The sequence below is a fragment of the Macrobrachium nipponense genome, chromosome 49, assembly GCF_015104395.2.
Source record: "Macrobrachium nipponense isolate FS-2020 chromosome 49, ASM1510439v2, whole genome shotgun sequence".
NCBI lineage: Eukaryota > Metazoa > Arthropoda > Malacostraca > Decapoda > Palaemonidae > Macrobrachium > Macrobrachium nipponense.
In genome coordinates this window covers 11,403,041-11,423,617 of record NC_087224.1, presented here as the reverse complement: position 1 = coordinate 11,423,617, position 20,577 = coordinate 11,403,041, and the positions used below count along the sequence as shown (strand labels likewise).

The 20,577-nt window shown below is 47.8% G+C and overlaps 1 protein-coding gene across 1 annotated transcript in view; it reads left to right on the top strand.

The window, feature by feature from the left end:
- Positions 1–20,577, top strand: part of LOC135205205 (protein phosphatase 1 regulatory subunit 21-like) — a 70,240-nt gene that overhangs the window by 24,925 nt on the left and 24,738 nt on the right. The window lies entirely within an intron of this gene.

Genomic DNA, 20,577 nt, shown 5'->3' with positions numbered 1-20,577 from the left:
AAGGAAATATTTAACTCCTGGAGAGCCTAGAGCGCCTGATATGAAACATAGGGCGCCTGGAGAGCCTAGAACGCCTCAAAGGAAAAGCAAAGAGCCTAGGGAGCCTGAGGCGCCTGGAAGAATAAGCAAAGCGCCTAAAGAGCCTGAGGCGCCTGAAACGAGGCGCAAAGCGCCTGAAGCGCCTGAAGCGTCCGAATGGAGGCGCAAGGCGCCTGCAAAGCCTGAAGGACGTAAAGCGTCTAGAGCGCCTGAAAGCAGGCGCAAGGATTTGTACAACCCAAAATACAATTTGGATGAGTTATCGGAATTTGAAGCGGACTTGGAGGCTCCTCTTTGGGATTTTTCTCAAGATCAATTTTCCCCTGACAGGGCCTCTAGGTGTCGCACAGGTGATCGTAGCCCCTGTCGGGAAGGAATTGATCATGAAAAAAGAGAACGACATATAAGGACTTCTCCTGGTAGGGACGAAAGTTGTCGCACAAGCGGCCGCCGTCCTTGTCAGGAGGGCCTTAGGGTAAAAGAACAACATCGGCCTTCTCCTGGCAGGGACTCAAGATGTCGCACAAGCGACCGTAGCCCTTGTCAGGTTGCAGCCGGTGTTGCTGCAAGCCCTGTGCATTCCCGAGAGAGGAGTCCCCCGGTCGCGCACTCTTATCCGAATAAAACTCAAACCAGAAATTATAGGAGGATGTTTCGGACTCTGAAGAAAACAAGGGGGCAGGTCTTTCTGATTATAAGATACTAGCAGCCCTCTTGTTAAAAGAATTTGGAGAGTCTCTGAGTCCTGCTGCCCTCCTTCTCCTCGGTCTTTATTTTCGAGTACGAAGGCTGCGAAGTCCTCCTCTTTCTTGAAGATGCAACCGACCATTTCAATGAAGAGGGCTTTGCAGTCGGTCGGGAATTGGCTTAAAACCAAGGAGGAGGCGGGGAAGACTGTGTTTACCTGTCCCCCTTCCAGGCTATCAGGGAAGAGAGGGATTTGGTATAGCACAGGGGAATCTATGGGACTTTCTCTTCCCTCATCTGCTGAAGCGGACTTCTCGACCTTGGTGGATTCGGCAAGGAGGCATGCACTTCCAGCAGCCAAAACAAGCTGGACATGTCTGAAATGGACCATCTCCTCAAGGGAATATTCCATGTCTTGGAAGTTTTTAACTTCCTAGATTGGTCCCTTGGGCTTTGGCCAACAAGACTCAAGACCCTCAGTTTTTGGAACCAGAAGTCTTGCATAGTGTTTTGGCATGCATGGACAAGGCAGTGCAGGACGGATCGGCTGAAGTGGCATCCTTGTTCGGGACAGGAGTATTAAAGAAGAGGGCTGTCTTTGGTTCTTTTCTTACCAAAGCAGTCTCTCCAGTACAGAGGGCTTCTCTTTTATACGCCCCTCTGTCTAAACAGCTGTTTCCTTCTCAGTTGGTAAAGGACATTTCCCATACGCTTACTGAGAAGGCAACACAGGATTTGCTGGTACATTCTGCTAAGAAGCCTAGGCCAGCTGCTTCTGTCTCGAAGAGGGAGTCAACACCTGCCCAACAGCCCTTTCGAGGTAGAGCTTTTAGCCGAGCCCCAAGGAAGAGAGGAGGAGAGAAAAGAGGAAGATCTTCCATTAGAGTTCCAAAGAAGAACGCAAAATGAGATTCCAGTCCTCCAATCACCAGTAGGGGCCAGACTTCTGGAATTCTCGGAAGCATGGGCTTCAATGAAAGCAGATTCTTGGTCCCTACAAGTGCTGAGGAAAGGATACCTCATCCCCTTCAAGAACAGACCTCCATTGACGACGACTCCGAGGGAGCTGTCGGCGAGATACAAGGACCCTGTAAAGAGAGAGATCCTTCTTGGACTGGTGCAGCAAATGTTGGAGAAGGAGGCCATCGAGGTAATACAGGATCCGCACTCCCGAGGTTTTTACAATCGCCTATTTTTGGTGCCGAAAGCCTCGGGGGGTGGGGGTGGAGGCCTGTCTGGACGTGAGTGCATTGAATCGCTTCGTGGAGAAGACAAAGTTCTCCATGGAGACATCCAACTCGGTTCTCTCTGCTCTCCGTCCAGGAGATTGGATGGTCTCCCTCGACCTGCAAGATGCATACTTTCACGTACCACTGCATCATTCGTCCAAGAAATATCTTCGATTCATGGTACAGGGAAGGATTTATCAGTTCAGGGCTTTGTGTTTCGGCCTCTCGACGGCTCCTCAGGTGTTTACAGCGTTGATGAGAAACGTAGCAAGATGGCTACATCTGAAGGGGGTGAGGATATCTCTTTACCTAGACGATTGGCTTATAAGAGCGCAGACAAGACAAAAGTGCTTGGAGGACTTGGAGATAGCTCTTCAGTTGACCAGATCTCTCGGATTGCTCGTAAACCTCGAGAAGTCTCACACAATCCCCAGTCAGACTATCGTCTATCTGGGGATTCGGATGGATTCTCGGGGTTTTCGAGCGTATCCATCCCAGGAAAGAATCTCGAAAGGGTTGGAGAAAATCTCGGTCTTCCTAGAGAAAGAACGAAGCTCAGCGAGGGAATGGCTCAGTCTTCTGGGCACTCTTTCCTCGCTGGAGCAGTTCATCTCTCTAGGGAGACTGAATCTGAGACCCTTGCAGTTCCATCTCAGAAGGAGTTGGAACAGAAGAAAAGGAGATCTTTTGGATACCTTTCCTATAGGAGAGAGTATCAAAAACCACTTACGATGGTGGTTAGACCACTGACAAGAAACGAAGGAGTGTCCTTGGCCCTTCAGAACCCTCACCTAGTGTTATTCTCAGACGCTTCGGACACGGGGTGGGGAGCAACACTAGGGAAGAACGGAAGTGTCAGGCAGTTGGACAGAAGAACAGAAGGCCTGGCACATAAATGCAAAGGAACTCTTAGCAGTGCACTTAGCACTGCAGGTTTTCGAGAACGAAGTCAGAGGCGTGGTGGTCCAAGTCAACTCGGACAACACCACGGCTCTGGCTTATATAAGAAAACAAGGGGGGACACACTCTTTCTCCCTTTACCAACTAGCAAGGATCTGTTGATATGGACAGAAGAAAGAGGGATTCGACTCCTGACGAGGTTCGTTCAAGGAGGGAAGAATATAAGAGCAGACAGACTGAGCAGGGGAAAAAAAAACCAAGGTCCTTCCAACAGAGTGGACCCTTCATTCACAAGTCTGCCAGCAACTATGGTCTCTTTGGGGGAAGCCGCAAGTGGACCTGTTTGCAACATTCCTATCCAGGAGGATGGAGAACTTTTGCTCGCTGGGGGACGATCCCAGAGCCCTATCCATAGATGCCATGCTCATGGATTGGGAGGGCATAGACCGAGTATTTGTGTTTCCCCCACAGATGCTGGGGGAAGTAATGAGAAAGTTCGTGTCCTCGGAGGGAATGAGGATGACATTGATCGCTCCTTATTGGCCTGTAAGAGAATGGTTCACAGAGGTACAGGAATGGATAGTGGACTTCCCCAGATCTCTTCCCGAAAGGACAGATCTGCTCAAACAACCCCACTTCGAGAGGTATCACAAAAATATCCACGCTCTTGCTCTGACTGCCTTTCGACTATCGAAAGATTGGTCAGAGCGAGAGGCTTTTCTCGCGAAGCGGCAAAAGCAATTGCTGGAGCAAGAAGGTCCTCAACCATGCGGATATATCAATCGAAGTGGGAAGTTTTCCGTAGATGGTGTAAGGCGAAGAAGCTGTCCTCCTCCGATACCTCTGTGACCGAAATTGCTGATTTTCTTTTGTTTTTACGAGAAGAATCTCATCTGGCAGTGTCAACCATTAAAGGTTATAAGAGCATGTTATCAGCTGTGTTCAGGAATAGGGGCCTGAACATAGAGAATAACAAAGATCTGCATGATTTGATTAGATCATTTGAAACTAAAAAATTAAGCAACTTCTCTCACCCCTAGTTGGAAATCTGATGTGGTTCTCAAATACCTTATGTCGGAGAGATTTGAACCTCCCGATAAAGCTACTTTCCGGGACTTGACTAGAAAATGCATTTTTCTTAATAGCTCTCGCCACTGCGAAAAAGAAAAGAGTGAGTGAGCTGCAAGCGCTTGACTCTAGAGTGGGTTTTAAGAAGGATTCGGCTGTATTGTCCTTTAAACCTTTATTTTATACATTCAACTTCCCTGCCAGATATATACTTAGCTATAGACTCCGTCGTCTCCGACAGAATTTCAAATTTCTCGGCACACGCTACCGGTAGGTCAGGTGATCTACCGCCCTGCCCTGGGTGGCAGGACTAGGAACCATTCCCGTTTTCTAATCAGAATTCTTCTGTCGCCCGGGCCATCAACATTGTTGTTGGTTTTTCCTCTCGATTGGTTTTTCTTTTTTCACCGGCAATTGATCTTCTTGACCGACTTTTTGGTGACGTATCTGGATTGTTGGATTGGCATACGCTTTGTGGACTGTTTTGTGGACTTGATTTTGGATTTTTCTTTAATAATGTCTGACTCTGGAATGGTTGTGAGACGTTGTGTGAATGTAGGCTGTAAGGTGAGGTTGCCGAAAGCTTCGGTAGACCCTCACACGGTATGCAAGGGTTGCAGGGAGTATGAATGTTCTTTTACTAATACTTGTAAGGAATGTGAGAACTTGAGTGAGAACGAATGGAAGAATCTAACTAATTATTTAAAAAAGTTAGAGAGAGAAAGAGTGAGGAAGGCTTCTTATAGAAGTTTAAGTAGTTCTAGATCTGAACTAATTCCTAGCTTGGGATCTTCCCCAAGGGTAAGTATTGCTACTTCTCCTTCCATTGCAGCCCCTTCTCCTATTGCAGAACCTGTAGATCCAGCAAAAGAACTTGCGGATCTAAAAGCAGCCTTCAAGTTGATGGAAAACAAAATGGCTGCCATACAAGGTAAGGCTAATGATTATTCAGTGGACAGTGATATGAGTGTCCCCAGTGTAGTGGAGGGGGCATCTGGTCGGCTCAGCAACGCTCCTAGGTCTAGACCTCTTCCAAGCTCACATGCCCAGAGGAGAAGGAAGTCGAAAACCGAAAGGAGGTTGTGGAGAATCCCCACCGATCAGGTGTCCCTTCGGCGGTTTCTGTGACACCCCAGACTGCCAAGGATCGCTATTGTAAAAGCGTCCCTGCGTGAGTGTTTTTCGTCGTCGGGATCTTCATCTCCGAGACGTGATTGGAGAGATTCAGATCGATCTCGGCCACTCAAGAGGAGTTGGAAGCTCCGACTATTGATTCGAGCCCAGAAAACTTCCCTGAGGAGTCTCCCTCGGGAGTGAAGAAGGCAAGAAGAGCCATTCTTTCAACCAGAGTGAGAAGGAGGCAGGAGGTGGAGGCTATGGACTCCTCCCCTCCTCCTTCCCCTCCTCCCGAAGAGGATAAAGAGGAGGCTACGAAGAGATTCATGATGGCGATGCAAGAGCAGATTTCGTCTTTTGTAGGAGTTCTGTCAAAGGAGCCTCCTAGAAGGAAAGACTCTTCCCTTCCGATCAAAAGATCCTCCAGACGTATGGAGGTATCTGCCGCCAGGATCGATACTCCTACTCGAGGTGAGGTTTCCTGTACGAACCTGGATGAACCAATCAGACGTCTGGCACCGGCCAGGAGTGAGGATCACCCAGGAGGCAGGAGCCAAGAGCCGGAGTGAGGAAGTCAACCAGGAGGCAGGACCCCAAGCCGGAGTGTGGAGGCATCCAGGCAGAGGCAGGACCAGGAGCAGATCCAGGACAAGAGGGGCAGGAGTCCGGAGTCCCAAGAGGCCAGGAGCAAGGAGGCCAAGAGCAGGAGCAGAGTCAGGAGTCAAGAGGCAGGAGCCAGGAGTCCAAGAGGCAGGAGTCAGGAGGCAGGAGCCAGGAGTCCGGAGTCAGGAGGCAGGATTCCGGAGTCAGGAGGCAGGAGTCAGGAGGCCAGGAGGCAGGGTCAGGAGGCAAGAGTCAAGAGCCAGGAGGCAGGAGTCGGAGACTCGTTCCTGGAGGTTATGACTCTTCTCCAAATAGGAGCTCCTCTCCTTCAGAGCATAGGAGGTTCTTTTGGAAGGAACTCTCCCACTCCTCCCGCCAAACGTGAACTTTCTCCTTCGTCTGATCGAGGGTTAGACGAGTTGTCTGATGACGAACCTCCTGCTAATGAGGGGGGGGGGGAACTATCTAGTTGATAAAGTCTTGAGCCTCATTATTACTTCAAGAATTTGGAGATTCTCTTAGTCCGGCGGCTCCTCCTCCTCCTCGTTCTCTCTTTTCGAGCTCGGCTACGGCAAAATGAAGCCTGCTATATCGATGAAGAAGGCACTCCATTCTTTAGATTCTTGGATGGACAAGAAGAAGGAGTTAGGAAAGACGGTATTCTGCATGCCTCCTTCCAAACTACATGGAAAGAGAGGTATTTGGTATGGGACAGGAGAGACTATGGGTCTTTCTCTACCTGCCTCTGCGGATGCGGACTTTTCCAATTTAGTGGAGGCCTCTAGACGTCACTCCTTAGGATCGGTCAGAGCGACGTGGAGCACTTCAGAGTTGAACCACTTTCTAAAGGGACTTTTTGTCACTTTAGAGGTGTTCAACTTTCTGGATTGGTCACTCGGAGTTCTGGCCAACAAATCTAAAGATCCGGAGTTTCTTAAAAACCCAGAGATTCTCCAAAGCGTCCTGTCTTGCATGGACAAGGCAAGTACAGGACGGTTCGGTGAAGGGCTTCCCTTTTGTGCTGGGTCTCCTGAAAAGAGATCAGTATATGGATCCCTATTATCGAAAGGGGTTTCTCCGAGCCAGAGGACTTGCTTATTGTTCGCCCCTCTATCGGATCATCTGTTTCCTTCTCAGTTAGTGAAGGATATATCTCGCTCGCTAACTGAGAAGGCGACACAAGACCTACTTACACAAACGTCCAAGAAAGGACGCCCTGTAGTGTCGGCGATTAAGAAGGACTCTCGTCCTCCTCAGCAGCCCTTTCGTGGAGGTACAGCGGCTCGTCCCCCTGCCAGAAAGAAGAGCTCTGATAAGAGAGGAAGGTCTTCCTTTAGGCCCTTCAAGAAATCCAAGTGACTTTTTGTTGCTCCTTCAAGCACCAGTGGGCGCCAGACTCCTGAACTTTGCAGGAGTATGGGCAAAAAGGGGAGCCGACCCTTGGTCAGTGTCGGTCCTAAGAAGGGATATGTAATCCCCTTCGACAACAGCCCTCCCCTAACATCTACGCCTCGGGAACTGTCAGCGAGGTACAGAGACCCGGTAATGAGAAAGACTCTCCTTCAAATGGTGGAACAAATGTGGGAAAAAGAGGCCATCGAACTTGTGCAGGATCCACACTCCCCGGAATTTTACAATCGCCTTTTTCTAGTACCAAAGGCATCGGGGGGGTGGAGACCAGTTTCTGGACGTAAGCGCTCTGAATCGCTTTGTTCAGAAAAAGAAGTTTCGCATGGAAACGTCCGCCTCAGTAATGTCGGCTCTTCGTCCAGGAGATTGGATGGTCTCTTCTGGACTTGCAAGACGCATATTTCCACGTTCCCATTCACCATTTGTCAAAGAAATATCTTCGTTTTGTAATAGGAGACAAGATCTTTCAGTTCAGGGCTCTGTGCTTCGGTCTGTCTACAGCTCCGCAAGTATTCACCAACCTGATGGCGAATGTGGCAAGATGGCTTCACCTAGAGGGAATAAACATCTCCCTCTACTTGGACGACTGGCTGATCAGGGCCAAGTCGGAGATTCAGTGCTTGGAGGACTTATCAGTAACAAGGAACATGATAGATTCGCTGGATTGCTCGTCAACCTCGAGAAGTCACAGCTGATCCCCAGCCAGAACTTGGTCTATCTGGGGATTCAGATGGATTCTCGGGGTTTTCGAGTATATCCTTCGCGAGAAAGAATCACTCGAGGTTTGTCGAGAATCTCGAGCTTCTTAGAGAGAAAGAACAGTTCAGCGAGGGATTACCTGAGCCTTTTAGGGACCCTGTCCTCACTAGAAAAGTTCTTCTCTCTGGGGAGACTTCACCTTCGCCCTCTTCAGTTTTTCCTCAAAGAGGTGTGGAGTTGGAAGACGGGACAACTCTCGGACATCTTCCAACTTCCACAAGAGGTAAGAGATCATTTGAAGTGGTGGATCCCTCCTCTTCAAAAGAACGAGGGCGTATCGCTTGCCCTGCAGAACCCAGACCAAGTATTATATACCGACGCTTCGGAATCGGGATGGGGAGCGACGCTAGGAGCAAGGGAGGTGTCAGGCACCTGGACAAAGGAACAGGTGTCCTGGCACATCAATTGCAAGGAACTAGTGGCCATACACCTAGCCTTAAAGTTCTTCGAAGAGATAGTCAGAGGCGGGGTGATACAGATAAACTCGGACAACACCACGGCTCTGGCTTACATACGCAAGCAAGGAGGCACGCACTCTTTCTCCCTTTATCAGTTAACAAAACACCTGTTAACTTGGACGGAAGAAAGAGGCATAACTCTCCTCACAAGGTTTGTTCAAGGGATCAAGAATGTGAGAGCGGACAGACTGAGCAGGAGGAATCAGGTCCTTCCCACAGAATGGACTCTACATGAAGAAGTGTGTCGAAGTCTTTGGTCCCTGTGGGGGAGGCCTCACATAGACCTGTTTGCGACGTTCCTCTCCAAAAGAATAGAGATATTTTGCTCTCTAGTGGAAGATCCGAGAGCCTTCGCAATAGACGCGTTTTCTACTGGATTGGTCGGGTGTGGACGCATACGCCTTTCCCCCGTTCAAGATCCTGGGGGAAGTGCTCAGGAAGTTCGTAGCTTCGAAGAGCACGAAGTTGACGCTAATAGCCCCATTTTGGCCAGCCCAGGAATGGTTCACGGAGGTACTGGAGTGGATAGTGGACTTCCCCAGATCGCTTCCAAACAGACCAGATCTACTCAGACAACCCCACTTCGAGAGGTTTCATCACAACCTCCCAGGTCTCGCTCTGACTGCCTTTTGACTATCGAAAGACTTGTCAGAGCGAGGGGCTTTTCTCGCAAGGCTGCGGGCTCTATCGCTAGAGCCCGCAGAGCTTCGACGAGAAGAGTATACCAATCAAAGTGGGAAGTCTTTAGGAGGTGGTGTAAGGGTCAGAAGCTGTCCTCCTCCAGTACCTCTATAGTGAATATTGCCGATTTCCTCCTCTTTCTGAGAGAGGAATCACACCTATCTGTCTCAACAATAAAGGGATACAGAAGCATGCTGTCTTCAGTATTTAGGAATCGAGGCCTAGACATTGCAAGCAACAAAGATCTACACGATCTAATTAGATCTTTTGAGACTTCAAAGGCAGCTACTCCTAGAACACCTAGTTGGAATCTAGACGTGTCCTGAAATTCCTTTCATCGGATAAATTCGAGCCTTTACATCTGGCTTCCTTCCGCGACGTCACTAGGAAATGCTTGTTCCTGGTGGCTCTCGCTACAGCCAAGAGGACGAGCGAATTGCACGCTCTGGATTCCACGGTGGGGTTCAAAGGAGATGCTGCCATCTGTTCTTTCCAGACAATGTTTCTGGCAAAGAACGAAAAACCCGTCAAAACCGTGGCCCAGAAGTTTTGAGGTAAAAGGCCTATCTAACCTAGTAGGCAGAGAGATAGAGAGGTCTCTCTGTCCAGTGAGAGCTCTGAAATATTATTTAGAGAGGAAGAGACAGATGGGAGCTTGTCAACAAGGTCTTTGGTGTGCGGTGAAGAACCCCAAAAGACTCATGTCCAAGAACGCCTTGGCTTTCTTTGTGAGAAGCGTTATTACGGACGCTCACAAGAACTGCTCGGAGGAATCCCTCGGTCTTCTAAAAGTCAAAGAGATGTAAGTGAGGGCAGTAGCAAACGTTCTTGGCGTTCCAAAAGAATATGTCTCTAAAAAATATCATTGAGACTACATATTGGAGGTGCAATTCAGTGTTTGCATCTCATTATCTGAAGGATGTGAGAGTGACCTATGAGAAGTGCTTCTCGCTAGGTCCTTTTGTATCAGCAGATACAGTGCTGGGTCTTGGAGCAAAGACTGATCCTTAATTTTGTGTTTTTATCGTACATAAACCCTCTTGTCAGATATGTGCTTGGTTTTCTATTAGCAAGCTCACTAATGTCGCACGGGAGCATAGTGTCATTGCTGGTAGGGGATCAAGGGTATGTATGGCTGGTAGGGTAGTACAAAATTTTTTTTTTATATTTTGTAATGAAAGTGTATTTTATGTTTCGAGTTTTTGGTTGTTTGTAAGGAGTTCGGGGATAACTCCTTACAATCTTAGAACTAACATGGATGTTAGGATCAGGTGATCGGGATCGGGTTTGTGCTCCTTGAACAAGGTGTATTGTCATGTTAGGTGGAATAAGCACCCAATGACAAAAGGCCTTTCTAGGCTCTGCCGAGTAAGTGGATAAGACCCCATTGGCAGACCCACAAGAACTCTTAGCCATAGATCAATATCTCGCTGAGGCTCTTGAGGCTAAGCAGACTCCAAGGCAGTAGCCGCGAAGTCTTCAGCCTAATAAGGTAGGAACCAAGGTTTATTAATACCTACAACATATGTTGTTTACCTGTCTATTTCAGTAGTTAGCTGTCTCTTACCCACCACCAATGGGTGCTAATCAGCTAAGTATATATCTGGCAGGGAAGTTGAATGTATAAAAATGATATTGTCATGTTACAATAAAGTTTTATACATACTTACCTGACAGATATATACGATTCATGGCCCACCCAGCCTCCCCGCAGGAGACAGGTGGAAGAGAAGAATTCTGATTAGAAAACGGGAATGGTTCCTAGTCCTGCCACCCAGGGCAGGGCGGTAGATCACCTGACCTACCGGTAGCGTGTGCCGCGAAATTTGAAATTCTGTCGGAGACGACGGAGTCTATAGCTAAGTATATATCTGTCAGGTAAGTATGTATAAAACTTTATTGTAACATGACAATATCATTTTCTAGCAAAAAATGAAAACCCCTCGAGACCTTGGCCTAGGACTTTTGAAGTAAAAGGCCTTTCTCAATTAGTTGGGAATGAAATGGAAAGAACTTTATGTCCTGTGAGAACTTTGAAATTTTACCTGCAGAAGAAGAAGCAGTTGCAGGGTTGCAATTAGAGTTTATGGTGTGCAGTTAAAGACCCTAGAAGAGCTATGTCAAAGAATGCCTTAGCATTTTTTGTTAGAAACATCATAACGGAAGCCCACATGAGCTGTGATAGTGAGGCATATAAGACCTTAAGGGTAAAAGCACACGAAGTACGTGCAGTCGCTACATCATTGTCGTTCAACAAGAACATGTCAATGAAGAACATCTTAGCGGCCACGTATTGGAGATGTAACTCAGTGTTCGCCTCACATTACTTGAAAGATGTGAGAGTGACATATGAGAAATGCTTCTCTAGGACCTTATGTATCAGCGGATACAGTGCTGGGGAAAGGAGAGAAGACTGATCCTTAATATTAATTTTTGTCCTTATATTTATATATTGTGATTTTAAAATTATTGGTGTTGAGTTTTTAGGTTGTTTGAAAGGTGTTTGGGGTGGGGATAAAGCCTTTCAATCAATTTATTTCTAATCCCCACGGTTAGGATCGGAGTGATCGGGATCAGTATTTTACTCCTTTATATGCCAAGAGGCATAGGTATATTGTCATGTAAGTGAATAAGACTCCAGTGACAATTGCCATTAGGTTCTGTTGAGTAAGTGGATAAGACCCCATTGACAGTCCTTTTCAAGAGTTCTCAGCCATAGGGCACACCCTCGCTGAAGCTTTTGAGGCGAAGCAGACTTCTCAGCACAAGCTAAGAAATCTTCCGCCTAAACAGGTAGGAACTAGGGTATTATTAATTAACTTGTATTACCTACAACATATGTTGTTTACCTATTAGGTCAGTAATTAGCTGTCTCTTGCCCTCCGCCAAAGGTGCCAATCAGCTAAGTATATATCTGACAGGGAAGTTGAATGTATGAAAATGTATTGTTATTGTACAATAAAGTTTCATACATACTTACCTGGCAGATATATACGATCGTATGGCCCACCCACCTCCCCTCAGGAGACAGGTGGAAGAGAAAAATCTGGCTTAAAACGGTAATAGTTCTATTCCTGCCACCCAGCGGCAGGCGGCGGGATCACCTGACCTACCTGTAGTGTGTGCCGCAAAATTTGAATTTCTGTCGGGGACGACGGAGTCTATAGCTAAGTATATATCTGCCAGGTAAGTATGTATGAAACTTTATTGTACAATAACAATATCATATTTGTAACTCTTGTATTACATGGGAAGAGCTCCCACCATATGAAACTCTTGTACAAGTGTTTTTGGCATCTGCGTTTGAACCATATGACCGTTTGAATTTGTGGATCGTAACAATCTTTCTATGTAAGTGATCTTCTGTTACTATTCTTGCCTTAATTGGCTGGTCTTGTGACATAAATTTCCATCTTTTATGATTGCTACATAACCTATGCACAACTGTATTGGTGCGTTATTTGATTTCCTGCCATTGATGATGGCCCTGACATGCGTATGCTCTGTGACGAGCACTGAGTGAGTTGTATGTTCCTTGAAGAGGAATTTTGACCGTGTTTATTTCATGATTTTGCATTTATCATTGACCAAGCTATGCTTGAGTGTTGCTATTGATTTCATCATGCTATTGATGCTTTGAGATACATTAGTGTTGATGACCTTATTGTATGCTTGCATTGCTTTTACGTGATTGCAGTTGCCATGATGTGCCCTGCACTGTCTACTGTCTGTTACATTGATGCCATAATATTATTCCAATTACATTTTGATATGATCCTACTGCCATTAGATGGTCTGTCGTATAATAAAATAATTACCTTGTCTCATATAAGTAAAGTATCTAGATATTTTATGCTAACTAGAAGCAAGGCAATTTGCTCCAAATTGAGTTAATTAAATACAGTGATACAAACTCGTATTCGCCATCAGCTGATATCGAAACCAAAACATTGACTGCTTTTTTAGTATTTTATGATGCAATAATATGAGAATACTTACAATATTATTGGATATAGTAATTTATAACTTTTTAAAATATTCACAGAAAAGATGCATATTCATTGTGTTTTTACTTCATAAATATACGTAGCCATCAGAAGCTTGACATTGCTCAATTGCTGATGTCGGTCAGAATCTGATTCCCGTTTCATGTCCAATTAATTTTTTTAGCTGATATATCACAGTAAGAATGCATTGAACTTCCAGAGTTGGCTTATATTAATAAATTGCCAGTAGGCTGGGCTACTGTATTCGTATATATACGATATACATGATATCATCATCATCGTCGTATACTCTAGGCTAACTTGTTAATGTTATTCAATTTCTCTGTACTGAATTATTATAAGCCAGTATGCATTGAACCTAGAGAATTAGCTAAAATTGATAACTACTATTACATATATGTATAAAGTATACTGCGTAGTGTAGGCTAGGCTACCCTATATGTAAAGATGGTATTGATTACCCTAGTGTAGGCTAGGCTATATTCGAGATACGATTTTTCCAACAAACGATGGGTTTTTTGGAACCTAATCCCATCGTAAGTAGGAGAAAACCTGTACTCTCTCTCTCTCTCTCTCTCTCTCTCTCTCTCTCTCTCTCTCTCTCTCTCTCTCTCTCTCTCTCTCTCTCTCTCTCTCTCTCTCTCTCACAGACAATCAGACACACACACTATCGATTCCTTTGATAATCCTTGTAAAATGTGAATAAATTGCTTTTGTTATCTACCTTTTCCAACTGCAACCCTTTTGGTTTCCTCAAAGAGTTCCCGTCTCTCCTCCCTCCATCTCCCAGTTGGCCGTGCACCATTTTCACGAAGCAGTTCTTAAGTTGTACATGGGAACAAAGTTTTTTGAAAATTTTACTTCTTATAACGTACTGTTTTATTACTTTTACACTCTTAATTTAATTTTTGAACACATTAATAATAGAAAAAATTGTGAAAAGGGGGACTTTTTGGGTTTGCTGGAATGAATGATCCTGATTCCCTTTATTTCTTATGAGGATATTTGTTTCATATTTCAAGCAAATCATATTTCAGACAGCCTTCTGGAATGGATTAAGTTCGAACTCTGAGGTACTACTGTAGTTATAAGCATTATTAGAAGGGGTCTCAAGTATTTGCGGATTTTGTCTATTTACAGGTGGTTCTAATTTTATCCCCCGCTAATACCCAGGTCGACTGTATTATGGTTAAGGATAAGGGCATGTAGGCAAGTGTGAAAATGATTTATTGATCGTAACATCAAGTGAATTTCGGGGGTGTTGTATTGTAGGATTTGAATTAAGAAAGTGAGGGAGATAACAGAAGGATTGGTAGTGCAAGAGCAGTATGAATTTAGATAAGAAAGCTGACGTGTTGATTTGGTGTTGATGCAACAGTTGGGTCAGAAGTTTTAGAGTGAAAATGCAACCCTCAATATGACATACAGTGGACCCCCCCGTATTCGCGTTCTGTGGATTCACAGACTCACGCATTCGCGGATTTCTCTCAGGAAAATTTCCCCTCATTATTCACGGAAAATTCGCCTATTTGTGGTATTTTTCTATGAGAAATATCCAGAAATTCCTGTTTTTTTTTTTTTTTTTATCAATTTCATCATATAATGCACTTTTTGTGATAAAACTATTAAAAAAACCAATTATTAAAATTTTTAGTGGGTTTTTCTTGAGTTTTAACCAACATAATAGGCTGTTTTCAGGTTTTTATAGGGGTTCCAACTATTCGCGGATTGTAACTATTTGCGGGGGGTCTATTACACATCCCCCGTGAATACAGGGGACCACTGTACATGGATCTAGAAAATATTTTTAATCAAATTAATAATGATGCAATATGGGAGGTGTTTAATATATGTCACGTAGGGTTATAACTTATTGAAAATTAATTAAAAGTTTTTCTTTTGACACTGAATTTGTTTTGTAATATCTAGAGATGAGGGTTAAATATCTAGAGATGAGGGTAATTGGTTAGGTGGAAAACTGGGTCTCAATTTTTTCATGTGATAGTAACAGCTTAGAGAAAAGGAAGTTGATTTAGGCACTAAGCTGATAGATCGGAAAGTGGAGGTACAGACAGTCTCCGGTTTTCTGCGGACTCGGTTGTCGGCGATCCAGTTTCATGGTGCTCGTCTAGTGCCATAAAATCGCCGATTCATGGCGCCATAACGGGTCGAGTTCCGGTTATCAGCGCCATAAGTTTTTAATGCACCATAACCTATCAGAGGTGCCATAAGGGTGCTTATGGTGCTGCTCATGGTGCCAATAACCTGTAATCAGCACCATAAGCCCCATTAAGGCACCATAAATCACCAAGTTTCAGTTAATGGTGATTTATGCTTATCAGCAACCCCTCAGGAACGGAACACCCCCCCTCCCCCCTCCCATAACTATGGACTGTGTTATGTACATGTTGTAAGGATTCTTGATGACGCAATGTTAGTCGTCAGTAGCGAAGAGAAACTGCAGGTACTAGTAACATATCTCGAAATTGTGTATAGAATGAGAAAGAAGTGATTATTACTGAAAGTAAGCTAAATGGAAACTAGGAAGATCGAGAAATGAATGTCAGCATTGAAGATGGAAGAATGAAACTGGCCGAGTCATATAGATGGATTCAAACGTGAAGGTTCAGCTTCCCAAGCTATGCACTTCCCTTATGGACTTTGACTTTGGAAATCAAATGTTTACGAATGCTTCTGGGTATCTTGATTCTTCCTTATCCTTGAAACATTCAGAAAGAATAGAACTACAGTGGACCCCCCCGTATTCGCGTTCTCCGGATTCACGGACTCACACATTCGCGGACTTCTCTCAGGAACGTTTCCCCACATTATTCACGGAAAATTTGCACATTCGTGGTATTTTTCTAGGAGAAATATCCACAAATTCCTGGGTTTTTTTATCTCAATCATAAAATGCACTTTTTGTGATAAAACAATTAAAAAAACCAAGTATGAAAATTGTTAGTTGGTTTTTCTTGAGTTTTAACTAACAAAATGAGCTGTTTTTATAGGTGTTCCAAACATTCGCGAGTTCTAACTATTCACTGGGGGGTCTGGTACGCATCCCCTGCAAATACGGGGGGACCACTGTACATTCGTATATGTATCAGTTTCTAAAATTCATTTGTCAAATTTTTTAAAACACTTCTTGGTCCTCTTTGGAAACACTCAACAGGCAGTCCCCAGTTATCGGCGACATTCTGTTCCCAGGGGGTTGCCGATAGGCAGAAACTGCCAGTAACCGAAAATTGGCAATTTATGGGGCCAAAATGGCAAAATGGCACCGATAACCGGTTATCGGCACCATAACTTTATTATTGGCGCCGTAAGATGCCGATAACCGGAACTCAGCCCGTTAGGGCACCATAAATTGTCGATTGTACCGATGTCATATACTTACCTCGAACTACTTTTCATAACCTGGGATTGTCAATCCTGGTACCAACCAGAAATATCCAGTAATCCCCCCCCACACCAGGGGGTCAGCAGCCATGCACCCCGAGGTTGAGGTTGCCAGTTCTTTCCTGGTCGCTGACCCGTGCGTGTATCGACCTGATCCTTCGTTGTTTCCCTTGCCTTCCGAGCGTTAGTGTATCCCTCCCTTGTGTGTTTGTGTGCCCTTCGCTCGACGGAGTCCGTTCCTCCTCAACGGCATTGTCCAGGCCCATCGGAGGCAAAGTCTTGTGGGGCCTTCCTTTCCACTCTCCCTTTGACCCCCACTGTTTGTGCTCCAAGTGTCGGGACTGGTCTTGCTCGCAAGACTCCACATGTGAGGCATGGGTACATTGGCCTCCACTACAGTGGGTTAAGGTGGCCTCCAAGAGAGGTCAAAAAAGGACATTTCTCCTTCAAGAAGTATCGTTCAGTGGAACCCTTGTCTGCGAGGATGTCACCGTCGCCATCTTCTCTCCCGAAGTTGTGGCAGGGACCTAGGTGAGTGCGTTGCCGAGTCTCTGCCCATTGCAGAGCCCAAGGATCAGTTCTTTTCTACTCCTGTACAGGTGGTTGTTCCCCCTCCTGAAGGTGGGTGGGACTGCTCCCTTCTCCATGGCTCGCCCCTGGCTGAGATGCGGGCCACGTGAGAGGCACGGGGTACTCTGCTTGGGCCGCCCGGTGCAGCTCCTCCCTCTGCTGTCGCGCTCTGGCCCCCTGCGCTGGACCCAGGCTTGGGGTTGGTAGAGCCGTCCCCTGTTCCAGCCAAGGCTACCGCCGGGGTTTTCCTCTGTGCCAACTGGGCCCCTCGTTCATGTCCATGGAGGGATACGGCGTCCCTTGGAGGCAGAAGGAGCTGACAGGTTCCTCAGTGTGCCAGACCTGGTCCAGGACCGGCACCCCTTGCACCCGTTCAGATCCCCATTGAAGTGCATCAGTAGTGCCAGCCCCTGTCCCAACCGAGACTACTACTGTGTTTTCCTCCGCTCCGACGAGGCCCCCATTCGTGTCCCTAGATGTACACAGCACCCCTTGGAAGCAGCGGGAGCTGACGGGCTTCTCAGAGTGCCAGACCTGGTCTTGGACCCCGTTCAGATCCCCTCTAAGAGATGAGGAATTCCTGGGCCAGGCCCACCAAGAAGAGGAAGAAGTTGAGGAAGAAGGCCTCTTCCTCCGGGGGTTTCTCTTTTTTGGGCTCCTCTCCCTTGTGTGAAGAATCCCGTAGGAGGGGGTGCAGGGCGGAGAAGAAGCGCCGTGCTACATGGAGTTGAGTGGGTTCAGGCCCCTCCTCCCCATGCTGTGCTTTGCCCTCCCTGTCATAGCCTAGACCAGAGGGGTTGGGATAGGTGTAGTAGCTGCCGTGACAGTGAACACCGTCACGGACACCCCCGCTCCCTGGTCAGATGGTCTGCGCCTCGTTCACCCGTGCTCATGGTTCCCATGACGGTCCAGCAAGTGGGGTGCGCTGCTGCCCCATCGACCTTTCCCCATCATGCTCTGCTGAGGAGGCTGAGCTGTTCCCCCCCACTCCAAGCTTGTAGTCCAGGCCAAGGCCAGTAGGACTTCCATGATGGCTCCGCTGGTACAGCCTATGACCCCACTTCAAGCGAAGCTCCTGGTGCCGCCAGTAGCCTCTGGAGTAAGCTGTTCGCCCTCCCTGGAGCACACCCCGCCTCCTGTGGTGATGTCCACTCGGCCCATGAGGGACAGTGAGGACGAGTCATTCGTCCAGGACGGCATTCAACGCCTTGGAAGGGTAAGGCACGACCGATGACGGCTCAACTTACAGGCGGGTCCTAGCCCTCTTTCGGAGAAGGAACTGCCTAGCAGACCCTATCCCTCCCTCCGACTCTAGAAGATCCTCCTTGGTAGATTTCCTTATGGGGGAGCCCAAAGGAAGCCAAGCCTTACGGGGGCCTTCCCCCAACGAGGAGCAAGGCTCAGGCCCTTGCCCACATGGCCTAGGTAACATCAGGGTCCAAGAACGCCCTGCAGCCCCACGGCTACCTTAAGCTCCTTCCAGCAGCTAAGGCTAAGCAGAGGTGGTTCTACACCCTAGAGGGCTTCTCTTTCTACCCCCAAGTCCTTGGAGGGTAACATCTCTTCCCTTGCCCTGGCCTTTTCAGGGGAGAAACTCTTGGCAGGTTCGGTCTCCTTCTCAGCGGTAGGAAGCCATGCGATGGAGACCACGGCGTGGGCCGCCATCCAGGCAGTCGCCTGGCTATACCTACGGGTCGGTGCGGTGGCCAGATTCACCACCAACCAACTTGAAGGACGAGACTGAGTTGGCCCTACTCAAGGAGCTGGTCCTGTTCGGTGAAAGGCCATCGGCTCCTTGACTTCTCAGGTGATCACCCATTGGACTAACTGGGTCCTCTGTTGGAGGGATGTCATGCCAGCCAGATGGCCTAGATGCCCCGATTACGGTGGAGTCCCTCTGGCCAGAGGACCTTGTGGAGGAGGCCCTGGAGCATTGTCAATAGGACAGCCAGGACTCCTTCATCTACAGGGGCTCCTCCTTCAGGCACCCAGCACAGCATAGAGCACAGGATGCTCCCTGGCGTAGGCAACAGCAGAGGGACAGGGTGCAGAGGGCATCCGCTGACCTGGAACAGTCTCCAGAGATTGGGCAGGACAGCCCTCCCCTGGGGCCCCCTCATCGTCTTCCTCCTCCAACAGACCCAGGTCTTCAGCCTCCCGAAGGGGTCGTAACGGCTGCTCCCCTGGGAGGAAGTAGGACGAGAGGCCCAATGTCAGGGTTGCCTCTCAAATCATTGGCGGAGCTGGTAGGCTCGCAGGGCCGTCCCCCGGACCGTCTGGGTGCTTAGGGACAGCTACCGGAAATCCGTCCAGGACATGAAGCTGCCCCTAGCCGGAAAACTGGAGATCCACATAGCCCTGCCTCGCGACTCCCGGCATGGGAGGCGTTGCGGTCAGATGTCCAGTCATTACTGGAGAAGGGAGCCCTCCAACCGGTGGCGGACAACTCCCCCCGGGTTCTTTGTCCGCTACTTCCTGGTGGAGAAGGCTGCTGGGGGTGGAGACCAGTCATAGACCTCTTGGTACTGAACGCCTTCTTCCAGAAGACGCCCTACAAGGGAGAGACTTTTAAGTTGGCCCTGGCGGCCTTGAGGGAAGGGCTTCAGTTGTCCCTGGACCCCAAGGAGGTGTATTTCCAGATCCCAGTGCACCCATCCAGCAGGAAATACTTGCAGATAGGTGTGAGGACAAGACCTACCAGCTGAGGACCCTTGGCTTCGGTCTTAACCTTGCTCTGCAGCTGTTCACTGTGGTGCTCTCCCTTGTGTCAGTTTGGGCCCACAAGCAAGGAGTCCGGCCCCCGTGGTACCCAGAGAGTGGGTTGCTGCTGTCCTCAAGGGAGGTCTTGGAGAAGCAGAAGGACATGCTCCTGGACTTTGGCTCAGAACTGGGCTTCTGCCTGAACTGGGGGAGGTCGCAGTTGACCCTCACCGCCAAATGGTGTACCTGGAGATGGTCCACGACAAGAGGTAGCCAGGTCCGTCCCGTAGTGGTTAGATTTGACGGTATATGGCACTTAGCCCTACCATTCCTTCGGAAGACTCCCCGTCCAGTGGAGGATTGGCAGAGACTTCTGGGTCATCTAGTCTCCTTAGAGGAGTGCCCCAGGGAAGGATAAAATTGTGCTCCATTCAATGGATCCTGATGGAGAGCTGGTCTCCTCAGGGAAACCCCTTGGTCACGCTCACCCTGCCCTGTCAGGCTACCGGGGAGGTCTCCAGTGGTGGACCGTTCAGACAAACTCTCTCCGGGGAGCATCCCTCACAGTTTCCCCTCCGGAGATGCTCCTATTCATCACGGATGCATCGAAGGAAGGTTGGGGTTCCTACCAGCAATCTGAGACGAGAGAGGTGCTCTGGACGGAGCAAGAAAAGACACTGCACATAAATGGGCTGGAGCTGCCTGCGACCCAGAGAGCCCTGTTGGGATTCAAGCAGAAGATCAGAAACAAGGCGAGCTCACGGAGGAAATTCTGGAGTGGGCCACAGGAATCGGCACAACCCTGAACAAAGGTTCACTCCAGGGAAGGGAACGTGATCGAAGATGTACTGAGCAGGCAAGGAAAGGTGATAAAGGCAGAGTGGTCACTGCACCCTGAAGTGGCGAGGGAGTTGATCCGAGAGTAGGACTCCCCCTCCCTGGACCTGT